General features: G+C 45.1%; 1 long non-coding RNA gene across 1 annotated transcript; it reads left to right on the forward strand.

Annotated features, from left to right (window-relative positions):
- The first annotated feature begins 848 nt into the window (after nt 1-848).
- On the forward strand, nt 849-2,915 carry LOC129665739 (uncharacterized). The gene is made up of 3 exons (XR_008718415.1): nt 849-1,259; nt 2,179-2,304; nt 2,410-2,915. It is a non-coding gene; the product is annotated as an uncharacterized LOC129665739 (long non-coding RNA).
- The last annotated feature ends 18,568 nt before the right edge of the window (nt 2,916-21,483 follow it).

Raw genomic sequence — 21,483 nt, forward strand, 5'->3', positions numbered from 1 at the left:
ACACTGCACACACATATCGTTTTACTTTGCTTGTATTTGTCCCTCGGTACCCTTCCCTTGTCCCTATTCCCTGATGCTGTACAAGGTGTTTTTCAGACAGTAAAACTTTCATATAACATTATATGTACATATGAGTTATCAGCGCAGCAGGAGTCTTAATGGAAACACTGACCTCCAGCTAAGGATGGCACATCAATCCCTGTGCATCATTCATCCCAAAGGTATCACAGGAATGCAAACTGTGAGTAATAGGAGAAAGGTAGGGGGCAGACCCAGTAGAGAAACTCTTTGTAGTTTCTACTCTTTGTGTGCGTGTGAACTTAAAACTGCTCCAAAGAATAAAGTCTGTTAATTAAAATTTGTAAAGAAGGTCACGGGGACAAAAGCCACAAAAGCAGGGGGTGGGGAGGAGCGTGAACACGCAAGCCTTCTCTCCCTGTGAGGTCTGTTCTGTGGTTCATTGCCAGAAGGGAGTCACTCAATCGTCTATTACCCGAGACCTGTCTTTGCTTCAGCCACAGGCTTCCTCCTGACTCTTTTCGAGCCTTTAGCAGCGGTAGTCCCTCGCGTGACACCTGAGTCCAGAGGCTGACCTCATTCTCCATGACCTCCAGAGAAACGGGAGTACCGCATGTCTTATGACGGGTGGACGTGAGCAGCGTTTTGATATCAATATATCAATAGCTATTGAGTGCCTTTGAGACAGGGTCTCACTATGTAGCCCAGGCTGACCTCAAATACCCATACTCCTGCTTCTGCCTCCTGAATGTTGAGCTTACCTGCCTCTGCATCTGAAGCACACAGATGGTCTCATTGGCATCCCTGGTATTATTAGCATGTGATGCCACACCTGGCTTAGATTTTATTAATTTTTATTTTATGTCTCCGAGTGTTTCTCCTGCATCTGTGAACATGTGCCCCGTGCACGCCTGGTGCCAGTGGAGGCCAGGAGAGGATTCCGGGCTGCCTGGATCTGGTGTTACAGATACTTGAGCCGCCATGTGCGTACTAGGAGCCAAACCCAGGTCCTCTGCGCGAGCGGTACGTGCTCCTCACCGCTGAGCCATCTCTCCAGCTCCCATACCTGGCTTTTTGGATGAGTCCTCGTGATCAAACTTGGGTCATCTTGCTCGAGTGACAAGACCTTTGCATTCTGACCCGTCTTCCTAGTTCTGAATCTCCTTTTGAAGTGCACAAAGGAAATACTCTCCAATGAAAGCTTTGGGATAACGTTTTTGGAACAGAAACTATCCTTTGAGGTGACGTGAGTCATTTGCTCATTTAACACAGCCAAGCCTGGTTAGAATAGTCACACATTTCAGAATTCCCAGATTCCTAGGAGTTTCTCATGGGGCCACCTGCTATTGATCCCTAGGACAGGGAGCTGACTGAGCTTTTTTTTTTTTTTTACAGGAGGCCAAACTGGCTCTGTATTTGTTATTCAGGACTCTTATGACCACTCTGTGCCTCAGTTTACTTTTTCATAAAGCTCTTCCAACACATTGCCCAGGTTCATTTTCTTATCTCTGAAATAGTAGTAGCTCTGGAGACAGAAACACTTACAAAACAGGAAGTGTTCTCTAAAGATTAACGCCACCTGGGCTGGAACCCCCTCCTGCCACAGTGAAGAGGGACAGTTACGTCTCCCTGCCTCAGAGTAGGACAAGGGGCCTGGCTGTTTGCTCTGACTCAGTGGCTGTGGGATGGGCCCAAGCAATGCATTTCTTTCTTGGTGGAGGCAGAACCATGGCTCTGACCACACTCCTTGAGAATCCAGAACCTCTCCCACTGAGGAAGGAGCTGGGCACCCTAAGAATCTTTTCAACGCTTGAGGATAAGGGTAGGGCTTCAGAGAAGGCAGGGGCTGGTCCTGCCTCTAGAGGCATCATCACTCTGGGCTTAATTCTCCTGGGGACAGGCTTTCTTATCACAGAAGGAGGGAGGTCCTTTTGAACAGTCAGTCCTGGACCACCCAATTCACAAGATTTCAGGTCCACGTAGATGAACTGTGAGAAGACCAGAGGGTGGGAGTTTGGCTCAGGCTTCCTGTCCTAGGTATCATTGCCACGACTCAGCTCACGTTCATACCTCACAATGCTGAAGGGTGAGGAGGCTCTCTATAATGGGGGGGCTGCACTGCTACGTGTCTTGTTACTGATTTAGCTCACGTCCCTACAGGTAGAGCCTGTCCAGCATTACATGAGGATATAGGAAAGAACCGAGGGCCTCTGCCTACCTTTGTGTACCTGATAGGACAAGCTGATTTTGGGAGGGACACCGAGTATACTTGGCTTCCCCAGTCAGGTGATGAAACACCACCCCAATTCCAAACAAACACCCCCTGTGAGGGTGGGACTCCTCTGGCTGAGGGGCTCCAGGGAGATATAGAAATGTCTGCTGCTCCTACAGGGAGCCCCACTCTCAGAGTGACCAGGAAGGACGGACAACGCGTGATGCCCACAAATTAGAAGGTTCCACGGGAACAGCAGAGGCTATGAGGACTTGACGGGGGACACTGTCACCTGTTCCTGCTCCAAACATGAGAGGGATTGCCCAGGGTGGTACCCTATCTCTCTGTGTCCCTAATGGTTGAGCTAGTCCCTCCCCATGGCAACTAGAAGAGTCACTCGGGGAATTCAGACATCATCAACCTCATCAGCCGTCAGGGAAATGCAAACTGAGCTTACACTGACATTCAGCCTCCCCCAGACTGAACACAGTCATTAAGAAGACAGATGGCAGAGCTGGGGAGACGGGTCAGCAGTTTGTGTGCCTGGCGGCTCTTACGGAAGACCTCAGTCTGGCTCCCCGAACCCAGGTGGCCCCAAACCATCTGTAACTCCAGTTCCAACGGGATTTGTGCCTCATCTGACCCCCAAGGGCTCCTGTATGTATGTACACACTCAGGAATGCATGTAGACACATAAAATAAATAAATGTCTTAAAGAAAGCAAGCAAATAACCAACAATGCTCGTGAAGATGTGGATGAAAGGAAACATTTGTACATTGCTAGTGGGAAGGTAAACTAGGTCCAGCCATAATGGAAATCAGGATGGAGTTTCCTCAAAACAGCCGGAAATAGGTCTCCAACATGACCCGGGTGTATCACGTCTGGGTATTTACCCAGACGACTCCAAGTCAACGCATCACAGAGATACTTGCACGTCAGTGTTTTCTGTGGCCCTATTCACAACAGCCGAGTGAGCGTCCAGTAATAGAGGAATGGGCAGAACACAGCACATGCACACAATGGGGTTCTTTCATCCATAAAAAGAATGAGGTTACACTGTACGAAAATGGTTCAACTGGAGCCAACTACATTATGTGAATTAAGCCTGCCTCAGAAAGACAAACTGCATGTTTTCTCTCATATACGATGTCTAGATTTTATGTCGGTAAATCTAATCATATATGTATATATGTGTGCGGTAGAAAAGAAACCATCTAGGGAGACACGGGGGAATAACGAAAGAGGCGAGAAAGAGGAGGATGAAGGGCAATGGAGGATCATGCTGTGGTTGGAATGGGAATGGCCACCAGAGGCTCATACATTTGAGCGTTTGATTCCTGGTTGCTGGGCTGTGTAGGAAGGATTAGGAGGTGTGGCATGGTTGGAGAAGGTGTGTCACTGACGGTGGGATTGGAGGTTTCAAAAACCCATACAAGGGGCTGGAGAGATGAGTGGGGGGTTAAGAGCACTGGCTGCTCTTCTAGAGGGCCTGGGTTCAATTCCCAGCATCTACATGGCAGCCCACAACTGTCTGTAACTCCAGTTCCAGGGGATCCATCGAACCAGGCATGCCTGTGGTGCATCTGTCTGTGCATGCAGGCAAAATACCCATACACATAAAATAAAATAAATCTTAAAAAAAGAAGAAGAAAACCTACATCGGGCCCAGTCTTGTGTGCTCGCTCTCCCACACCCCCTCTCTCTCCCTCTTTCTCTCTGTCTCTGCCTCCATCTTGAAGATAAGATATACACTCTGAGCTACCGCTCCAGCGCCATGCCTGCCTGCCTGCCTGCCGCCATGCTCCCCACCGCAACGATAATGGACTAAACCTCTGACATTGCAGGCAAGCCCCCAATTAAATGCTTCCTTTTATAAGCTGCCTTGGTTATTATGTCCCTTCACAACAATAGAACAGTAACTTAAACAATTCTCAATGTCTAGTTTATACATACACAAGATAGCCTTTTATAACTCAGTGGCATATACCATGAATATGTAATAATCATTATTTATATATGCATATATAATAATAAATATGAATATATGATAATTATATATATAGAGAGAGACATTGGCTGAGTGAAGAGTACTCTCTGTCCTAGTTTGTTTTCTGTTGCTAGGATAAGTACTATCACCAAAAGCAGTCTGTGGAGAAAAGGAATCATTTCACCTTACAACTCCCAGGTCACAGTCCATCACTGAGAAAAGTCAGGACAGGAACTGAAGCAAGAACAGAGGTGAAAACCATGGAGGGTGCTGCTTACTGTCTTGCTCCCCATGGCTTGTTCAGCCTGATTTCCTATACAGCCCAGACCCATCTGCTCAGGGCTGACAGGGCCCACAGGGGTCTGAGCTCTCCCACATCAATTTTTCATCAAGAAAATGCTTTACAGACACACCCACAGGGCAGGCTGATGGAGGCAACCTCAGTTGAGGTTCCTTCCTCCAAAAAGAGTCTAGCTCGTTTCAAGTCCACAAAAACCAACCAAACAACAACCGCAACAAAAACCCAACACACCCTGGTAGCCTGGATGGTCCTCATCTGTCACACGGAAGCAAATCAGGGAAAACTAAAAACAAAGCAAAACAAAAAACTGTGTCTCAAGACTGCAACACACCCACACATACTCATTCATTTATCCGTGCGCCCGTTCGTCCATTACCCCATTTGTCAATCTTTATCCAGTCAGCCACACCTCTATCTGAACCACACGGGGTCAACCCCCTGCCATTTTGGTGATCACATGGCATCTTATACTACGCTCATTTCACAACTCACTCCCCAGGGATCAGATGCATTCACTGTGCCTCTAGCACTTGGATTTTAGAAATGTTTCTTTGGAAAAAAAAAAAAATGTTTAACTTGGCCACTGTGCGATTCTTTGATCAGTTCTCAGAACTGTGGAGAATGAAAACACTGAAGGCTGTTGGGAAAGGACCTGTGAGTGGGCCTGCACCCCTTGCTTTGACGTGGGCTTCCGCGTCCATAGGCCTCTCAGTGTTAGTTACCTACTCTGTTTAGCTGCAACAGTGTGTGGCATATGTGCTTACTGCCAGTATTTTGGACGTTTCGTAGGTACCGGGGATCCGGGAAGCCTTCCTTTCCCTTTTGTACCATTCTGCTTCCAGTTCCATCTAACCTCCAAGCGGGGTTCACTAAGATGCTTTCCAGATCTTTCCCCCAACATTCACAGGTACCTACAGGCAGAGAAAAAAAAAAAAAAAAACATTGCCTCATACTGACTCAGGCGGACTCTTTTCTCCTTCACATTTTCTTCCCACCTCTTGCCGTCCTTGGGGAAAGCTGTCAGCATGGAAGCAGAGAACAAAGGGATCAAAAGCTTGGCATTTATATACCACAAAAGTCTAAGAGGGAACCAAAAGATGTGAGCTTCCTTCTTGTAGAGATTTTTTTTTTTTTTTTAACTAGCGTGGCAGAAGCAGAGGTAGAGGAGGAGGCAGAAAACTGAGGCCCTATGGGAACGAACAACCCACACACATACACATCAGCCCTGAACTTGTCTCTAGATGGGAGGCAGCAGCTACCTGAGCCCTTAGTCTCCATAGCATGGCAGAAATAAAGCATGGCTGCAGGTGGGCTGCCAGGGCAAAGCGGAGCCAGCACAATGCCACCGAGGAGCCCACAGTTCTAGAAAAGAATAAAAGAGCCAGCCTCAAGATGTCTTACCACTGTGAATAGAGGGGCTCTTTACCAACTAGAACTGAGGAACTGAGGCCAAGGACACCTAGGAGGGACCAAACAGACGTGAGGAGCTAACGAGTGATGTTAGTGCATGTGCCAGCCCTCCCCTGAGGTCCAGACTCGAAAGTCCATCAGGGGGGTTCTGATAAAGACTGACAGCTGCAGGCCACTTCCCTCAACACTCAGGCTCTTCCTGAGTACCCTCCCACCAATGTATGACGTCACTTAAGGAAAAGCGGGAGGAAAAAAGAAATCCACAGAACTGGGTTTGCTTACTGTTGACCCAGGCTGCATTTCTTGACCCCAGATTCCATTACAAAGAAGTTGTCAGTTGTTTCGAATGCCTGAAGATGAGTTTGAATACTTACAGCACGTGGAGACGTCGCTTAGAGATTTGATTATTGCAGGATGCATAACGTAGATGTCCGCTTCTCTGGCAGTTGTTCTCTGCAAGGCTGTGTCACCTCCCCCCACCCTTTGCGAAGTGACGACCCCTCCCTTGGCCCAGTTTTCAAATTCTAAAGAGTGGTGGCGTCTAAGTGATTAATATCACAACTGGTAAATACTCCTTTCCGTTTACAGAGCTGGCCTAATAACGACAGAACAGTGTGGTGCTCCTGCTAACTCTTCAGCCTCTTGCATCAGCTGACGCGAGTCACATACGTGCAGAAAGTCACTTGTCTGTCTAAAGAACCACAGGAACACGTCTCAGGAGGTTGAGGCCCATCCAGACGTCACCACCCTAGAGCAGTGGATCTCAGCCTTCCCAATGCTGTCTGTGCCCCCTTAATTCAGTTTCTCATGTGGTGATTCCCCCCAACCATAAGATTATTTCCATTACTACTTTATAACTGTAATTCTGCTGCTGTTACGAATCGTAATGTAGATACCTGACAGGCAGGTTAGCTGATATATGACACCCCAAACTCAGAGGGTTCATGACCCACAGGTTGAGAACCGCCATTTAGAAGAATAAGACTGAATATAGAACACAATCTTCCTGGCCATGTCCCCGGGAGGCCTGTGGTGTGCCTCAGTTCCCTGAGATGGAGGACAGTGACAGTTCCCTCTCTCCTCCAAGGGGCCAATCCTTTAAAAACAAAACCAAACAAAAATGAGCTTCCTTCCCACAAACTCTCTCCTCTTAAGTATTGGCTTTCATGGTGTAAGTAGCCAGATATAAGTCTGCTATAAATATATATTTGTGTGTCATCTTGTGACTTGCTTCTTAAAAAAAAAAAAAAAAGATTCATTGTGAAGCCTTATGCCAAAGCCACGGACCAAAACCAAACCGCAAACCTCACTAACACTGGGGGATTTCTTCCCTCCTCAGCAAAACATTTGGTAACTGATTTTGTTTACACACATTCCATAACCCATTAATAGTTTTTGTTTTGTTTTGTTTTTCAAGCTTTATTTATAGATTGAGTAATGTTGGATATAAAAGAATGTATCTGTTTACGTTTGGGGTTTTTTTTTTATTAAGAAAGACAAACATTCCGTTCATATATATATATATATATATATATATATATATATATATATATGTGTGTGTGTGTGTGTGTGTGTGTGTGTGTGTACCAGAATGCACATGACACTGCATGTGTGTGCAGGTCAGAGGGTAACTTGCGGAGGTCACTTCTCTCCTTCCACCATGTGGGTGCTGGGGATCAAACTCAGGTGGTCAGGCTTGGCAGCTTGACCTTTACCCCCGGAGCTGTCCTTCCAGCCCTCCGTTTGGCTTCTTGTATTCAACAACATTATTTCTGTGAGACTTAGCAACAAAACAGTGTTAGATCATTCATTTTCATTGACAAACAGCGTTTCACTGTGTAAAACACAACTTTTTTTTTTAAACAAACAAACAAACTCTACTTCTGACGAGCATGCAGTTTGTTTTCACTCAGGCACAATGTTGGTAATGTTCATAAAAGTAGGCTCATATAAGTGTCATGGTACATAGACCCAAATAGTTCTGCTAGCCATAAACTTAAGAATGGAACGGACCCCTGATGTGGGGGCCTCCAACCTCATTAAGCAGCACTGAACGATTTTAAGTGATTGTAATAACTGACATGCTTGTAAGTCATGAATAAGAGTTATGGTTGTTTCATATTCTTTTTAAAAATATTTATTCTGTTTTTAATTATGCAGATGTGTGTATGAAGATGTATGAGCACATGAGTGCAGGTGCAGCCTGAGGCCAGAAGAGGGGGCCAGATCCCTGGGAGCTGGAGTTGCAGGTTATGACAAGGGTGCTGAGAGCCAAACTTGGGTCCTTTGTAAAAGCAACAAGAGCTCTTAACTACCGTTCTTCAGTCCTAGTTTCCTCATAGTCTTTTAAATCATTGATGGTATTGATATTTTAAAAATTAGCTATTTTAGTGGATGTAGAAGTGAATCATGATAATTTTGATGAGCACTTCTTCGTGACAAGTGAACTTGACTCCTCACACACGCACACACACGGGATTTTAAGCACATTTTGTGTTGTTTTAAGCATATTTGCACATCCACTTTTGTAAGCTACCTGCATATATCTTTGAGTATTTTTCTATTTTTTTTCTATATCCCCTGATTTTGTGCTGTAGATTTGTAAGTGTTCTGTATGAATTTTGAATCAAGGACACTATTGCTATATTTGGAGTAAAGTATCCTTTCCTTCTTGCTTTATGACAATATCTTTGAAGGGTAAGGGGAATGTTTTAAGTTTTCATCTCATCCAACTGATAACTTTCACCTTACTTCCATTATCAAGAAGTAATTTTTTTTTTTCACACATAGATCTAAATTCTACCTAAAATTTATCTTCATTGGCCGCAGGAAGAAGACTCAGATTAATTTTTTTTTCAGGGGCTGGAAAGGTGGCTCGGGGCTTGAGAGCACTTGCTGCTCTTCCAGAGGACCCAAGTTCAATGCCCAGCCCTGATACAAAGCAGCTCACACACAAGTGTAAGTTCAAGTGATCTGATGCCCTCTTTTGGCCTGAGCATGTACATACCCTTTCCTGGACACCTACACAATTAAAAAAATAAAATGAAACTTTTGATTTTCTTCTATATAGATATCCATCTGGCATAGCACTATTTAAGTGAAATTATTACAGTTTTTGCACTGTTCTGTGGCATCATCTTTACAGTAAACCAAATGGTTGTGTAAGTTAATCTTGTCAACTTGAATGGATTGGAAAGAGATGAGGTCAAGATTAAAGCATTGCTTTTTTTCTATGTGGGTGTTTCAGGGGGGATCAAAGTAGAAGACTGACAAAATCAGTAAATTAATTTTGATGGATTCCTAATCGCTGGCATAATATGCAGGCCGGAGGTTAGGTGGGAACTGGGTCTCAGTGGAGAAAGTGTCCTTAGGAGCTACCCTTTTGCCTTGGCCACTTCCTATAGTCTCTTCCTGCTGCTTCTCATCAAGCACAGCGTGAACGGCCCTGCTCTGCCATGCCTTCCTTTCGTCATAGGCACTATGATGAACCAAAGCTTCTGATAATCCTTTCCTTGAAGTCATCCTCAGCAAATACACTATGACTCTGTCCTTTCTGAACTCTCTATTACTTTGGCCTATTTATCTAACCTCTCATCATCCCAATTGCTGTAGTTTACATCTGGAATGTTCCCTAAGGGACTGTATTTTAATGTTGACCCCAGCCCTAAGTGTCACTAGGAAGCATTGGTGCCTTTAATGTGTGGTCCATGTTGTCTGGTCAAAGGGAATGTCCCAATTAGGGTTTCTGCTACTGTGGTGGGGGAAGGGGGACATCATGACTGAAAGAAACCTGGGGAAGAAAAGAGTTTCTTTCATCTTACACTTGCACTCTGTCATAGCAGTGAAGTCAGGGCAGGAACTCCCAGCAGGAACCTGGAGGCAGGAGCTGATGCAGAGGTCATGGAGGAGTGCTGCTTACTGGCTTGCGAAGCCTACTTTATTATGTGTTGATTATACTTCTTATTACCATACAGGACTGCCCAGGGGTGGCACTGTCCACGGCAAACTGGGTCATTTCATACCAGCTACCATTGAAGAAAATGCACCACAGGCTTGTCCATAGAAAATGCCCAGCATTTTCTCAGTTGAGATTCCCTCTTCCCAAATAACTCTATCTTGTGTTGAATTGACTTAAAACGTGCCACCACAGGGTACATGTCCTCAAAGAGAACAATCAGACTCAATCCCCTTTCTCTTCCACTTTTACCCCCTGGTCAGCAGTAAAGACAATATTTAACTTCACCACACACTCCCCCCAATCTGTACCAGCAAAGTCCTAAAAGCAAAAAGCCATCCTGGTCATAGACTGAAACCTCTAAAACTGTGAGCCAGCAGAAACCTTTTCTCTTCCTAAGTTGACTATTATAGTCATTTGTGATAGTGATGGGATTATCACTAACATGATCAAGGTTGTGGTGTGTGTGTGTGTGTGTGTATACATATTGATCACATGTCGACACTGAGCGTCTTTATCTCTATCCACCTTATTTTCTGAAACATGGTCTCTTCCTGAATCCGGAGCTCCCTGATTCATCCACACTAGCTGGTCAGCAAGCTCCAGGCTCCTCCTGCCTCTGACCCCCCCCCCACCCCCATTGCTGGGATGACATGTACACACTGCCGGGCCAAGCATTTTATATTGGTGCTAGGGATTCAAATTCAGGTAGGTCCTTGTTTCCATGACAAACACTTTACTGACTAAGCATCTCCTTATCCTTCCAGGATCTTAATTAGAGCAATCAATATCTTCATATCAGCATGGCAGCTAGCTGTCACCATCACTCACATCTATTTGTATTTCAACAGAAACTGTAAGACCATCTAGTCCATACATACACATAAAACATCCATTTGTTTGTTTGTTTGTTTTTAACTGGGATTGCACTGAAACTAGAAATGAGTTTGTTTTGTTTTGTTTTTATAATATTGGCTCTCAATGTGCTGGCTAGTTTCATGTCAACTTGATCCAGGCTATGGTTATCTGAGAGAACTTTAATTGAGAAAATGCCTCCATAAGATAGGGCTGGAGGCAAGCATGTAGAGCATTTTCTTAATTAGCGATTGATGGGGGAGGGCCCAGCCCATTGTGGGTGGTGCTGTCCCTGGACTGATGGTCCTGAGTTCTATAAGAAAACAGGATGAGCAAGCCATGAGGAGCAAGCCAGTAAGCAGCACCCCTCGATGGCCTCTGCATCAGCTCCTGCCTCCAGGTTCCTACCCTGTTGGAGGTCCTTTCCTGACTTCCTTCAGTGATGAACAGTGATATGGAAGTAGATGCAAAATAAACCTTTTGCTCCCCAACTTGCTTTTGGTCCTGGTGTTTCATTATAGCAACAGTAACCCTAACCAAGACAGTCATATATTTCTTTATTATTAGATTACCTTTACTTTTCTTTAACTATCTTTTACATCTTTTATATCCTTGAATTTTTAATCATTCTAAGGTTATTTGAATACTTAAGGTTTTATACACAGTGGCAATCATAAAATTTTAAAAAATTTAAGTTTCGCTTAATAGTGTGTGTGTGTGTGTGTGTGTGTGTGTGTGTGTGTGTGTGTGTGTGGCAGGCAGGGTCTCTCTTGTTTTGTCTACTACACCAGGCTAGCTGGCCTGTGAGATTCTAGTGTTTCAGTCTCCCATCTCACTCTAGGGATGCTAGGATTACAGATCCAAGTCATAGCATCCTGTTTTTTACACGAGTTCCAGAAGCCTAACACAGACCACCAGCCTTGCATGACAAGTGCCTTTACCCACTGAAGCATCTCCCGATTCCCTGGAATAGTGGTTCTCAGCCCGTGTCTCACAACCCTCGGAGGCTGAGCGACGCTTTCATAGGAGTCACCTGAGACCTTTGGAACACACAGATATTTATACTTCGTAACTCTAGCAAAGTTATGAAATAATTTCAACCAAAATAATTTCATGGTTGGGGCCCACTATAACATGAGGAACTGTGTTAAAGGGTGGAAGGTTTGAGAATTGCTGCTCTGGAAGCTTTATTTTCTAATTGGTTGTTGTTGGTTTACATAAATATAACTAACTTTGCATGTGAAAATTACACTCAAAAGTTTTTTGAGTTCCCTGATTTTTTTAGCTTTTCAAGCTTATCAGTGTTTCTCTGAGTCTCTGTATACTATTCGTAAATAATACTCTTTAAGACATCAATTTGTTATATTGCGTTGGGTAGGCTTTCCCATGTAATACTAAACAAGCATGACAGCAGCATTCCCAGCTCTACTTCTGTTTAGTAGATGTCTGCTTTTTAGCGATTTTGTCCACCTGTAGAGACGATACGCTCTAACTGCTCACGTGACCAGTTACACTGGCCAGCCCGCTAGTACTAAGCAGCCCTTACATCTCCAGAATACATTCAGTGTGTTGTACGGCATGCTATTATTTTTGAAAGTTCTATCTCAGCCTAGCATTTAAAATCTGTGTCTTGGGGCTGGAGAGATAGCTCAACAGTTCAGAGGACTAAACTGCTTTTGAGGAGGACCAGAGGTAGATTCTCAGTACCTATGTCAGGCAGCTCACAACAGCCTTTATGGCACCAGCTCCAGGAAATCCAATGTCCTCTGCTGGCCTCTGAGGGCACCTGCGTCTTGGACATGAACAAGGATTCACAAGCACACACCCCTACACACACACACACACACACACACACACACACAGAGAGCACTCAACAGTACCTCTCTTCATTTATGTGTTATGTCAGCCTGTAATTTTCCATTTTACAAATGTCTTGTTGGGTTTTGGTATCAAGTTTTGTTCTGTTCTTATAAATTAAGTTAGAAAGCATTTTGTTTTTCTTATTTCTTGGAAGGGTTTATATTAAAACTGGTGTCGTTTCTTATTTGAACGTTTGAGATAATCGGCTGGTGATGCCATGTCGATCTGAGTCTTTGAAAACCTTTGCATCTCCGTAATCAAAGATTAATTTTTAAAAAGGATTTAAGGGTAGACATATTTTGTGATTTTTATAATGTCCATTTGAGTAAACTAAATTTTCTAAAATGTTAAATGTTGTCCATTGCCTTTAAAATTTGTTAGTATAAAGTTACTGTTTATTTTGAAGGAAAAGTCTCTGAGACTATGACGCCCGGCCTGGCCTTGAATGTGAGAGTCGGATGCACATAGTAGGTACTCAAGAAAACATCTGTCTGATGCTCAGCGAAGGCAAGGCATTGACTCCCTCTCACGGAAATGGAGTGCAGAGGCTCACTCACGGTCACTCTGGGTCAGCGGGGCTCAAAGGCAGGTCTTCTGATGCCCAAGGCCGGTACCACTTGCGCTACCCAGAATAAACAGTTTTTTGTAGCAGGCCGGAAAGCCGGCACCCCCAAAGAGCCTTGCAGCTCTCATCCTCCATCTTGCATGTACCCCCAGACCCTCTTGGCGACTCTCCAACTCTCCTCTCCCTCATCCTCCAACGAGGCTGGCTCATCTGGATCCCCACCAAAGTTCCCATACTCCATTCCTGCTGCAGCTGACCAGCGATATACTCTCTGATCACTGTGGCCCGAAGCGGGGATAAAGGGCTTCTCCCATCCCCAGAGCTGAGCGAGAGTAGAGTACAGACAGCCGCTCCTGGGAGAGGATGGAGTCTGAGGTACCCAAGGTATCGCTTTCGGTTGGAAGAGTTTTGCAGCCGTGAAATGCTTTGCCCCTCATAGAACCCTTTTTTTGGAAAGCCGCAGGTCATAAAAGTGGATCTGTTTAGGCAGTCAAAAAGCAGATTTTTTTTTGGTGGTCTTTTTTCCCGCTTTTCTTTATTTTTAACCTTCTGCTTCTGACTCTGCCAGTCTGTCTCCCGCTCACCCCTGGAGCTTTCTTTTCAATACTGGTCATTCGTGGAGTCGGCTCTGCCCTCTCTGCTTGCGACTGGTGGTTGAGCGCCACCGCCTCTGTCTAATGAGGGGCCCTCCAGGCCCGACTGCCCTTGTTTTTGATACCTGGGGAGAGGATGTGCAGGCAAGGAGCAATTGGATCAGAAGGGCCCCAGTGAACAGACATCACAGCCAGGCTCAAAGAGGGCAGGAAGTAGAACAAAGAGCGAAAACATTTACAGAAGTGCCACGGTGTAAGGGGGAGCGGGAGCGAGCAACTCTAACAAGGTCAACGGCGATAGGGAGAAAAATTGAAAGGAATTGCTGAGGGGGAAAAAGCAAGAAAGAAACCTCAAAAAGGGGGCTGAGGACTCCCTGAGTTGGGCTTGCTGGCTGGCTCCTAGAACATTTTCCTTGATATCTTCCCAGGAAGCCCTGTTCCCTCCAAGACTTCAATACGCTGGAAAAGTTTGTGCAACCGGGGCTAGGCGAGGGTTTAGAAGCTGAGTCACCAGCAGCGGTCTGTGTGCGCCTGCTTTCAACACGGGCTTCCTCTGGGACCACATCAATGGAGGCTTTGGGGTTCTTTGGCATGTGTTCTCTCTCTCTCTCTCTCTCTCTCTCTCTCTCTGTGTGTGTGTGTGTGTGTGTGTGTGTGTGTGTGTGTGTGTGCCTGGCAGCCTTACATTACAGGAATATAGTGTGTGTGGCTCCTGTGGCTGCCAAGAACAAAATAAATGAGTTGACAGTGCCGTGTGCTTTGGTCTCCAGTGTGGCCGGGAGGAGCCACTTGAAAGTCAAACTTATCTTCCATGGTTTGAGGCCAGGTCCTTGGGTGAAGGGAGTGATAGGCGCTGGTAGCATGCATGTGTGTGCCCACGAGGGTGGTGTGGAGGGATCAACACCGCGCATCCTTCCTCAGGATGCCATCCACCTTGTTGGAGAGAAGCTGAGCATTCGTCTAGGCTGACTGGCAGGTGAGGCGGGGAGATCTGGGAGGCCTGGCTGTCTCTCCCGCCTTGGGATTTCAAGCGCCCTCCATCACCCCCAGCTGTTCTTCCTGGGCTCTGGAGAACCGAACTTAGAACCTCACACTTACGGAGCACTTTACAGAGCTCTCTCCACGGCCCCTGAGGAAAGGTTTGTAAGCATCCCAAGCCTCAGTGAGCTCATCTGTAAATGGGTTACAGTATAATCTTGTTTTCGGCTTCGTCTGAGGCAGACGCCCGGCTTTCATGCTGCAGCTTCCAACAGGAATGCTAAAACAGAGCTACTACTGAGTCTCAGGCTCTTTGAAAGCTTATTTCTCAGGAGATTTTAGAAAGGCACATAGCCTCGGGTCTCAGATGTGCTGTGCCATACCGCTTTGTTTTGTAGGCTCTCTGTTGGACACATTTTAATTGTGTTTCCACTTGCAGCACGGCGAGTTTTAGCATTGTTTTCCTTACCCTTCTCTTAGGCGTACTTCATATTTCAAAACCATCCCACCAGAAGATCCGGAGTGCAGGCTGCCCCGCGCAGGTATTGATTGTTTCCAACCCAACACACAACTTGCATACATTTGTTTGTTGCTAGTTGGCTCCCTCCCAACCTCGGGAATATAAATGCACATGAGTAGGTTATTTTTTTTTAATATTTTCTAACTTTAGAAGAATTTTAGATTTACAGAGAATTTGTGAAGATAATAGCACTTACACACTCCAAACACAGTTTCTCCTGTTGTTGGCTTCTTGTGTCAATATGGCAGTGATATGCCAGTTTTTTCTTATTATAAGAGAACACAAAAGGGTATCTGTGTAATTTATACCAGGAAGAAATTTATTTGTGGTACTGGGGACTGGACCCAGGCCACGTATATGCTAGGCAAATGCTATACTACTGAGCTCTGTTTCAGCCCTGAGGGAAAGAGGTTGATTTGGCTCATAATAGCAGAAATTGGGAAGTCCAAGGGCGTGACAACAACATTATTTTCTCATTGCTTCATGGCAGAAAGCGGAAGGGCAAGTGAGTCCCTGCTGAAGGAATACAGCAGGAGGGGCAGGCTTGCTTTATAGCACAGGCTCTCATGGCAGCGAACCCACTCCCTAAATGAAGACATTATCTGCTCTTGGAGGCCTGCCCCATGACTTAAATACCTCCCATAAGTCCCACTTCCCAACATTTCCACATTAGGGAATCAAACTTCTAACACATGGACATGAGGGATACATCCAGACTGTAGCTCATACATCTGTCATGGCTAAAAACAAAACAAAACATTGGTATATTACTTAACATGTAGGCTTTCAGATTTCATCAACTCTTCCATAAGTTCTTATGTTAGTCGGCTTTCTATTACTGTAACAAAATATCTGACTTAAAAAGTTTACAAAGAGAAAAAGCTGACTTGGGCTAAAAGTTGTGTAAATTTAGACCCACGATCTTTCTTCTGGGTCCTGTGGTGAGGGATCCAGCAGAGGAAGAAAGTGAATCACGGGATAAAGCTGCTCACAGCATGGCGGAGAGAAGCAAAAGAGGAGCACGAAGAGAGCAGTGTCCCATAGTCCTTCAAGGGCATCTCCCCAAACACCTAAAACTTCCCGGTAGGTCGCTTTTAACGCCCTCCACCACCTTCAAGCCAAGGAACAGATAATATTCAGATGCAAATTGTAAGGCTGGGGAGATGATTTAGTGGGCAAAGCGTTGGCTGTACAAGGTGAGGATCTAAGTTCAGATCCCCCAGAGCCCACATAAAAGCTGGGCATGGCTGTATTCGTCTGTAACTCTGACAGCAGAGGCAGAGTGGACAAGCAGATCCAAGGGGCTCACTGGCCAGCCAGCTTAGCTGAAACGGCAAGCACCAGGTTCAGCGAGCATAAGGTGAAGAGTGATTGAGGAAGACACCCAGTGTCAGTGTCTGACCTCTACACATGATGCCTCAAATAAGCACCCCCCCCCCACACACACACACGCATCTGATTTACTAGTTCTTTTTCTCATAGGTAAATAAGAGTCCCAGAATTTTTAATAAAGATTGGAGGAGGAAAGGGCCTGTTTCCTTCCACAGTGCCATGGCATTAGAGTTCTTTGTAAGGTAGGGTTTGCCAGGTGTTAGACAAGGTTTCACTCTGTGGCCTAGGCTGGTGTGGAAATCATGACAATCCTCCTGCCTCAACCTCCTAAGTGACAGGGACTACAGATGTGGGCCATCACACCTAGCTAAAAAATTGTGGGGTTTGGAGCATTTTCAATTTTGAATTTGGGGATTAAGGATACTTGACCTGTGTAATATCTAAGTAAATAGTTTGATATATGTAAAACTCCAAAATCTGAAGGACTTCTCATCCAGAGCAGTACAGATAAGGGACACTAGATCTGTATAAAGTTGGATGCCCTCATCTTCTGCAGCCTACTCTGAAAGCTACCCACCACACACAGCCATTAAAGCCATGAGCTCCAGGGTCTTGGAATGTATGCATGTTAAGGGAAAGTCTTATTTTTAATTTATTTTTTTATAATTTATTTACTTTACATCCTGATTATAGCCCTCTCCCTCGTCTCCTCCCAATCCCACCCTCTCTCCCTTTTCCCTACTATCCTTGTCCCCTAGTCCTCAGAAAGGGAGCCCTTCTCCCCTACCATCTGACCTCAGCCTATCAACTCTCATTAGGACTGCATCCTGCATCCTCTGTGGCCTGGAAAGCTCCCCCCACCCAGTGGAAGTGATCAAAGAGCAGGCAACAGAGTCCATGTCAGACACAATCCCTGCTCCCCTTACTAGAGAACCCACATGGAGACTGAGCTGCCTATTGGCTACATCTGGACCATACATCTCTCCATGCATAGTCTTTGGTTGGCGCATCAGTCTCTGCAGCTTCCCCTGGGCCCAAATTTGTTGGCTCTCTTTTTGTTTGTTTGGGGGGGGGGATGTCTTCTTGTGGAACTCCTGTCCCGTCTGAGCCCTTCTATTCCTCCACTCTTTCCTATGACTCCCTTCACTGTGCCCTAAGTTTGACTGTGAGTCTCAGAATCTGCTTCAATCCCCTGTTGGGTGGGGTCTTTCAGAGGAACATTTATGGTAGGCTCCCATCCTGTTCCCTCTCTTCAGAGGCTTCTGGTGTACATTCGACCTGCCCTTCTGAATGAGAATTAAGCATTCTCCCTAGGATCCTCCTTGTTATTTAGCTTCTTTAGGTCTGTGGATTTTAGTATGGTTATCATACACTATATGGTTAATATCCACTTATAAGTGAGTATATTCCATGTGTGTCGAAAGACGCTCTGCCATGCAAGGACAACCTTGCTCAACCATGTTCATAGCAGCTTTATCTGTAATAGCCAGAATCTGGAAACAACCTAGATGTCCTTCAATCAATGAATGGATACAGAAATTGTGGTACATTTTCACAGTAGAATACTACTCAGCAATTAAAAATAAGGAAATCATGAAATTGGCAAGCAAATGGGTGGAACCAGAAACAATCATCCTGAGTGAGGTAACCCAGAATCAGAAAGAGAAAGTCTTAAAAGAGGTAAGCAAGCTTTGTGCAGTGGAAAGCAGTTAATAAAGAGACTCACAGCTGGTCACAGTGCAGGGAATAAGTGTCCCTGGAGCACTCAGCCATAAATGTGACATCTGTATTATATACTCTTCTGCCAACACTCAGGAAACACCACGAAAGAGTGGGTGGAGAGACTGTAAAAGGAGGTCAGGGAGGAACTGGTGCAAACCAGTGTCTTCCAGACATGACAGGACTGCTGTGATCATGAACTCCCAACTGCTGTGGCTGTCTGAGTAAGACCTGTACAAGATCAAGCCAGATGACTCTCCAAGCCAGCATGGAGAGCGTATATCAAGCCCACTCCTCGCTGAGGATCTATTGCTGTAGAGGAGTTCTAGGGAAGGAAGAGTCAAGGGCTTTTTAAGGGTGTCATCCTTGATAAGTTGACTCTGCTCCAACACAACACAACACAACACACACACAAATGAATAGCACTAACTGGGTTCAGTGGGTTTTCAAGAGAGAGAGAGAGAGAGAGAGAGAGAGAGAGATGAATATGATATTGGGGGATATGGCATGGGCAGAATCAGGAGGGAGTGGGGGTGAATATGATCAAATGACATTGAATACATCTATAAAATTCTCAATGAAACGTAAAGTATTGTATTCAAGTTAAACAGAAGCCTTTAAGGTGAGCCCTAATCCAGTACAGCTGGTGGTCTTGCAAGGATAGAAATTGGGAGAGCTAGGCTGCAGTTCAGTTGGCAGAATGCTTGTCTGGAAAGAACCCAGAAGACATTCGCCCTCCCCCCAACACTCGGCTTTCAAATTTCCTGACTCAGAATTGTGGAGACGTCAGTTATTAATCTGACCTCTGAGTCTGTAGCTGTCCATCATGGCAGCCCTAGGAAACTATTGACCCTGGGGTAGGTTTTCTAGATGTGGGGTTTAGGATTATCTTATGTGGGAGGACCATGTGTCTTCATTACATTATTCATCGAATCATGTTCATAGTGGTTTGGACTCATGAAGATTTATTTATGCCCTACCTTAAAATCTTCTGCCACACCTCATTTCTCAGATTACTTCTGCATTGGCCATTGTGAGTTATTTCCCATCAATTCTTATGTGCCAGTTATGTGTCCATCAATTATTACGTGATTGTCTTGCACCCAGGTTCTCTGTCATATACTCTGTTTGACCCTGGAAAAGATGTTCTAGGCTCATCTATCCCCTTCCCAAATCCTAGAAGTCACCCTTTCCCTGCAGATCCTTAGATCCTTGCATTGAGAAATGGCGTTGGAAGCCACAGTCCTGGCTCTGGGTGGTGGTCACCGAGCTGAGCACTCTTTGCTTCTAGGGCTGTGAAAGGGAAGGGTTTTGTCTTTTCTGTGACTCCTAAATCTGCAGGATCTGTCAAAAACATTTCAGTAGATGTTTTAACGAACTAATGATTAACAATTGCCCCATCTGTCATGGTTCTAGGAATGGACTTGACTAGGGCAATGAGGGAAAAGATGAAGCTGGGATTGGGTGGACTGGGCTTTCTGATAAAGAAACTGCAGCAACTTGGAAGCCAGAGCATTTATTATATATAGAAAATGGAGATGGAGTTATTACACACAGCCAAATAAGAGGCAGGGTTTATGGATACAGATCAAGGAGACAGGCTTAGTTCTTCTTGGTAGGAAGAGTCTTAAGGTTGTTAACATCCAAGGGGTGGAGCTACGGGGACATTTCCTGCAGGACTGTCAATGCCTGCATGGGAACCTGGGGAGTTTTGCCATTCCCCCTGAGTCTCACACTAGAGGGAAGTCTTTGCTTCCCATCGGGTCTGAAACATCGGTCCTTGATACCGCTGTGCACGTGTCAGTAGTACACATTCACCCAAGACTTTACCCTCTCGGGGCTTCCTCCACTCCACACAAAACAGTTTTAAGAACAACTGTGAACATTTGTCTTGTTTTGGTTTGTTTTTGTTTTTCTGGGACAGGATCTCGCTTGTGCAGACCAGGCTATTCCGAAACCCTGGCAGAATGAAAGAATTAGGATACTGGCATCTGTCAGACAGAGGTTGCATCTCAGCTCCCTCCTTCACTAGCTGTGTGATCCTGGGAAAGTTGGCTTATCTTGTTTGTGCCTCAGTTTCTCTAACCATGGCATCTAGATAATAAGAGTGTCTGCTTCACAAGACTGCTGTAAACCTGAAAAACAGCATCTATAACCTAAAACCTCTGCTTTTCTCCATCCAAAGCATTTTAGGGTTCACCACATCCCTCTTCTAAGATAGAAACATTGCAACTTCCCTGAGTCTAAAGAAGGCTTTCATCCCGATGTCTGATGCAAGAAATTAAGACACACCCTTACAAAGGGATAGCAGATGGAGGGTATGTTTGCCTCAAGCAATAGAAAGGCTGTAACTCCCTACTGTAAGAGCAAATTACAACCTGTTAGATACAGACCACCAGGGAGGGTAGAGTTACAACTGCATATTCACACAAATTCCGTGCAGTGTGACAAGGTTACATATACAGTTGTATTCCCAAAGGGTTAGTCGTTGGCACTGATATCCATGCTCGTTTGGTCCCTTATATAAGATTGCATACATTCTGCTTGGCTTTCTATCAAAAGCCATGCTAAAGATCATGACCAAAAGCGACTCCTGGAGAAAAGGGTTCGTTTGGCTTATTAAAATCCCCATCATAATCCATCATCAAGAGAGGCCAAGGAAAGAGCTCAAGTTGGGCCAGACCTGGAGCAGAGACCATGGAGGAGGGCTCTTCCAGGCTTGCTTTCCCTGGATTGCTCAGCCTGCTTTCTTGGGACTAAAGGACTAACTGCCCAGGGGTGGCACAGCCCACAGCAGATTGGGCCTTTCCACGTTAATCATTAATCGAGAAAATACCCTACAGGCAATCTGTTGTATGTATTCCCTCAACTGAGGCCCCTCTGTATTAAATTGACAGAAAAATCTAACCCAGACAGCACGTATTCTCCCATGACCTGCGTACTCACTCCTGCGGACTTTAACTTTAGGCTGCTTGTCATACATGATACAAGGTAACTGCCACAGAAACAGTTATCATACTGTATTGTTTACAGAATAAGAGTTCAGTACTGTTATAATTCTTTTAAAACTTTGTATTTATTTAACAGATAAAATAAAAATCACTGAAATATCCCGTTTCTTCAAACTCTCTTTTCAAAATCTGTCCTTTTCAGAATATATTTTTATTTTATTGTTTG

The sequence above is a fragment of the Psammomys obesus genome, unplaced genomic scaffold (assembly GCF_907164565.1).
Source record: "Psammomys obesus unplaced genomic scaffold, mPsaObe1.curated_primary_1811, whole genome shotgun sequence".
NCBI lineage: Eukaryota > Metazoa > Chordata > Mammalia > Rodentia > Muridae > Psammomys > Psammomys obesus.